The sequence below is a fragment of the Sciurus carolinensis genome, unplaced genomic scaffold, assembly GCF_902686445.1.
Source record: "Sciurus carolinensis unplaced genomic scaffold, mSciCar1.2, whole genome shotgun sequence".
Lineage (NCBI taxonomy): Eukaryota > Metazoa > Chordata > Mammalia > Rodentia > Sciuridae > Sciurus > Sciurus carolinensis.
Window position 1 is genome coordinate 84,926 of NW_025920186.1, and position 5,357 is coordinate 90,282.

Below are 5,357 nucleotides of genomic sequence, written 5' to 3' on the forward strand. Positions count from 1 at the left end.
ACAGACTTATGAAACAGAATAAAGTCCAGATATGAATCTGCATATTTACAGTTAGATTACTTTCAACAAAGTTTCCAAGAATTAACAATGGGAAAAGGGTAGTCTCTTCAGTAAAGGATGTTGAGAAAAGTTGAAAATGCAGAAAAATGAAATTAGAACATTCATGTCATACCTTATACCAAAATAAATTCAAAATAAATTACTGATTTTAATGTAAGACGTGAAACAGCAAAATTACTAGAAGAAAATAAGATAAATGCTCTAGGCCATTGGTCTGGGCAAAGTTGCTTTTTATAGGATTTCAAAAGTACAGTTAACAAAGGAAAAATAGATAAATGTGACTATATGAAACTGAAAAGCTTATGCACAACAAATGGAATAATCAACAGAAATAACAGACAATCTGTGGAACGGGAGAATATATATTTGCAAACCATATATCTGGTAAGTAGCTAATATCCAAAATATAGAAGGAACTCAACTCAATTGTAAGGAAACAAAATAGTCTAATTAAAATGAGCAATGGGCTCTCCTCAGCTGCTGCCAAGATTCCCAGTTCTTCCAAGGAAGCTAAGGCTGCACTGGGATGAGACCTTCAATTCATCCAGCAACTAGCATCACACACAAGTAGTAGCCCCATACTCACCTGAACCATGGCCTCTGTGTCTGAGCTTCCTGTATCTATACTGCCCTCATACTGCACTATGATGATATGACCATCACCGGGACACATAAAGCCCTCATTAAAGTCACTTGTGTAAATATTGAACATATTTTTACTTGGATTATTTGTTAAGTTCCTCCCCACTGTCAGCATGGTGAGTCTTATTTGCAATGTAGGGGTTGGAAGGTCTGCTTCAGCAGTTACTGCAGTACCATCAGGATATTATGCCAACTATACTACTGCTGTCAGCTGAGAAGAAAATGTAAGTGAAGAAAGAGGAACCCAATAATGAGATGGACTTTGTTTTTTTTTTTTTATACAATAAATTTCCTTTGTAGTATGTTCAATGGAAAGCTGAACTCTTTAAAAAATAATTAAAAATAAAATGGGCAAAGGACCTAAGTAGTCCCGTCTCAGAAGAAGACATTCAAATGGCCAACAGGTATGTGAGAAAAATATGATCAGCATAGCAGATCATCAGAGAAATAAAAATTAACACCACAATGTGATATCACTTCACACCTGTTAAAATGGCTGTTATCAAAAGGATGAAAGATAAAAAGTGTTGTCAAGGGTGTAGAGAAAAAGGAATCCTCAAGTACTGTTGGTGTAAATATAAATTATTTCAGTTATTATGGAGAACATGATGAAGGTTCCTCAGAAAACGAAAATTGGAATTAACATATGATTCAACAATCCCACTTATGCATGCATATATATCAAAAGGATCAAAATAGTTATGCTGATCTGCACTTCCATATACACTACAGCATTTTTCACAATAGCTAAAATATAGGAACAACTCAGATGTTGATCATCAGATAAAGAGCAAAGGAAATGTGATGTACATACACAATAGAATACTATTGAGTTTTAAAAGAGGGGATACCCCATCATTTGCAAAAACATGGATGAAACTAGAGGACAGAATGCTAAGTGACATACTTTAACCACAGGAAATCATATACCACATGATCTCATTTACATTTGGAATATAAGTAATTTGAACTCATACAAAGGAGAGGCAAGTAGAGAGTAGGATGGTGGTTACCAGGGACTGGGTATGGTCAATAGATGAAGAAAGGGGAGATGATCAAAGAGTATAAAGTCTTAGTTAGGAGAAATGGGCTTTACTGATCTAATGTACAGAATTTTTATTATTGAAATATCACATCCTACTCCATAAATATGTACAATTTTTATATCTCAATTAAGAAACAAATAATATAAAAGAATCAATAAAAATTGAGAATTTTTCCAACAACAGGGAGATAGTTAAAATACAATGTAGTATATCTAAATTAATACATTTGTGATTTTACATTCAAAAGGAAAACCGAAATCAAAACAACAAACAAAACAGTCCCCCAAGCTCTGTGACATAATTATTTCCTACAGAGATCTTGTTAGAGATGATGATTGTACAATAAGTAGTATTAAATTCCCAACCTGAAACAAATGGTAATCCAATGACAGAGAATTTCCAAATGGAAGAAGTCAGCATACCAGATACTATTAATGAAGGACAAGTACAAGTTAGAACTCTATCTTTCTGTGGATCCTTACATGCATTGGAAAATGAATGAAGACCCTGGTACTGATTATATATCACCTTGGCAACTATCTCAGGTGGTTGATGGTGGAGGTGTTGGAATTATAGAAGTAAGCAAGCACGTAAATTTGACTAAAGGCAATTTTGTGACTTCTTTCTATTGGCCGTGGCAAACAAAGGCTATTTTGGATAGAAATAGCCTTGAACCCAGGAACTTGTGGATATTAGGAAAGTGCTCTATCATTGAGCTACATCCCTAGTCCCCACTTTTTAAAAATTAAAAAAAGTAATTGAGACAGTGCCTCACTAAATTGCCCAGACTAGCCTAGGTCCTTCTGCCTCAGCCTCCTGAATAGATGGAATTTCAGGAGTGTGTCATTGTACCTGGACTGTCACAAATTCTTAACCAGTGTGTGAAAGTTTCTAAAACGAAAATGGAATCACTTATGTCAATCCCTAACAAAATGGAGCTGGAAGGCCGTGAAGGAGGACCTCTCAAAACCACCAGCTTGCCTACGCATCAACTTCCTGTTCAATTAATGAACTGGTGTCACCATTCTTAATACTTGTAATGAAGAATAATTGTTTCAAAACAACTAATATCATTTCTTCATTTTAACATTAAAAATTCCTGTCTTTGTTTGAATCCCTGGATATGCACAAGCATGCACATCCTGGACTATAGTCCCTTGTTATCCCTAAATAAACTGTTTTTGGAGTGTGATTATATAAAAAAAAAAAACAGCAGCAACAACAACAACAACAACAACAAAAACCCAACTGTCCAGCTTAGTAGAGCAGTAGGATCTATTTAAGAACATAGAAAATATTAATCTCTGGAGACATCATTCATGAAGATTTAGATTGTATTCATCAATACCAAGTGATTCCAATGAGGATGCCTATTTGAGATACACTGAATTCTTAAAACAGCCATGTATGCACAGTTTCACATGCACACACATAGCACATACAATTGCAACAAAGTTTAACAAACTATTAATCATTTTCTCTTACTGGGCTTAGTGGTGCACATCTCTAATTTCAGCTATTGAGAAACTGAGGCAAGAGGATGGCAAGTTTCAGGCTACCCTGGAAAAAGTTAGTGAAACTCTCTCCAAAAGTAAAATGAAAAGGTCTGGTGGCATAGTTCAATGGTAGAGCATTTACCTAGCATGTTTAAGGTCCTGGGTTCAATACCTTGTATCAAAGAGAAAAAAAAAGATTTCTTTTGATGATGCAATGACCTATCCTTTATCTTATTTTCTAAATTGTATGCATTTAAACTCTGCATTAAGCAGGATGACATGCAATTAAGGCAGTCATTTTTATGTAGTTTAATTGGTACATATTAATTATTTGAAAACAGAATGGGGAAATCCATGCATCACAAACATTTCACCTATCCTCTTATTTATAGAAATAATATTATTTTTAATAGAGTGGGGAAATTTCAGTCTATCCCACCTGCATTATTACAAATGGTATATTAATGAGTAGTATAATAAGTACTATGTACAGTCACAACTTGTTGAAAGAGAAATACAGTTTAATATTCATTGTTTTAAGATTACCTGGATTAGAGACCTTTCAATATTGAGCTTTATATATTAGAAAAAATATATTTTTCCTGTAATAAAATTAAAATTAAATGCCTAAATTTCATGTAATTATTCAATTGTCCCTCAGTGACTTTTCTCAATAGTAGTAACATCAGTTTGTTCACGTGCATTTTGCTAGACTTGAACAATGCATTTAATCCTCACTCTCCTGGAGCTAAATCCATAACTGAGATTTAATTTATTTAGAAAATATATAAGAGTACCTATGTGATAGGCACTGTGCCAGGTAAAGAACAGTGAACAGAATGGTCAAGTTTCTGAATTTATAGAATTTATATTATGGTTCATATTTGTCAAAAATCATGAAGTATGGAGTGCTAATAATAAAGTATAAGAAGTTTTATGAAAGTTTATACCACAGTGACCTGATTCAGCATGAGGACTGAAGGAAACCTTTGTTGAGAAAGTGACATTTCAGCTTAGACCTAAAGGATTACTGAGAGTTACTCAGAAAAAAAAATCATGTGAAGGACGTACCAAGGATAGAGAACAGAATGTGCAAAGGCCCTAAGGCAGAAATGAACTTAAAAGATCAGTGTAGCTGCAACATAATGAGGGAGAAAACAAAGTGATAGGAAAGAGGCAGGTTATGCATTGTAAGTCATTAGAGGATTATGTTCTTTATCTTAAGAGTAAGGGGAACTGAAGAATTTGAACAGAAGAGTGAAATGATCAGATTTTTAATTTAATAAAGTTACTTTACTTTCAAAGAACAAGATTAGCTTTGGGGAAAAATTCGATTTGGGGAGACAAAATAGGACATTGCTGCAGTGATTTAAGAAAGAGACAATGGAATGGATAGACTTTTGATATAAGTTATATTTTGGAAATAGCAGCAATAGGACTTGAATATAAATTGAATGGGAAGAAGAGAAAAGCAGATATGATTCACAAATAGTTCCTTGGATGCTCATACACTTCTGGTGGGATAATAAATTAGTACAACCATTACATTGCTGGTGGGGATGCAAATTAGTGCAGCCACTCTGGAAAGCAGTGTGGAGATTCCTTAGAAAACTTGGAATGGAACCACCATTTGACCCAGCTATCCCACTCCTTGGCCTATACCCAAAGGACTTAAAATCAGCATACTACAGAGATACAGCCACATCAATGTTCATAGCTGCTCAATTCACAATAGCTAAACTATAGAACCAACAGAGATGCCCTTCAACTAATGAATGGATAAAGAAACTGTGGTATATATACACAATGGAATATTACTCAGCCTTAAAGAAGCCTGAAATGATGGCATTTGCAGGTAAATTAATGGACCTGGAGAATATTATGCTAAGCAAAATAAGCCAAACTCCCCCCCCAAAAAACAAAGACTGAATGTTTGTGATAAGTGGATGCTGATCCATAATGGGCATGGGCAGGGAAGAATGAAGGAAGTTTGGATTGTGCAAAAGGGAGTGCGGGGAGTGGAAGGGATATGGGGTTGGGGAGGGGAATGATGGTGGAATGAGACAGACATTATTACTCTATATACATATATGATTACACTACTGGTATGACT

The 5,357-nt window shown here is 34.8% G+C and overlaps 1 pseudogene; it reads left to right on the forward strand.

Annotated features, from left to right (window-relative positions):
• Positions 1 to 2,079: 2,079 nt before the first annotated feature.
• On the forward strand, positions 2,080 to 2,434 carry LOC124974857 (prostaglandin reductase 2-like; annotated as a pseudogene).
• The last annotated feature ends 2,923 nt before the right edge of the window (positions 2,435 to 5,357 follow it).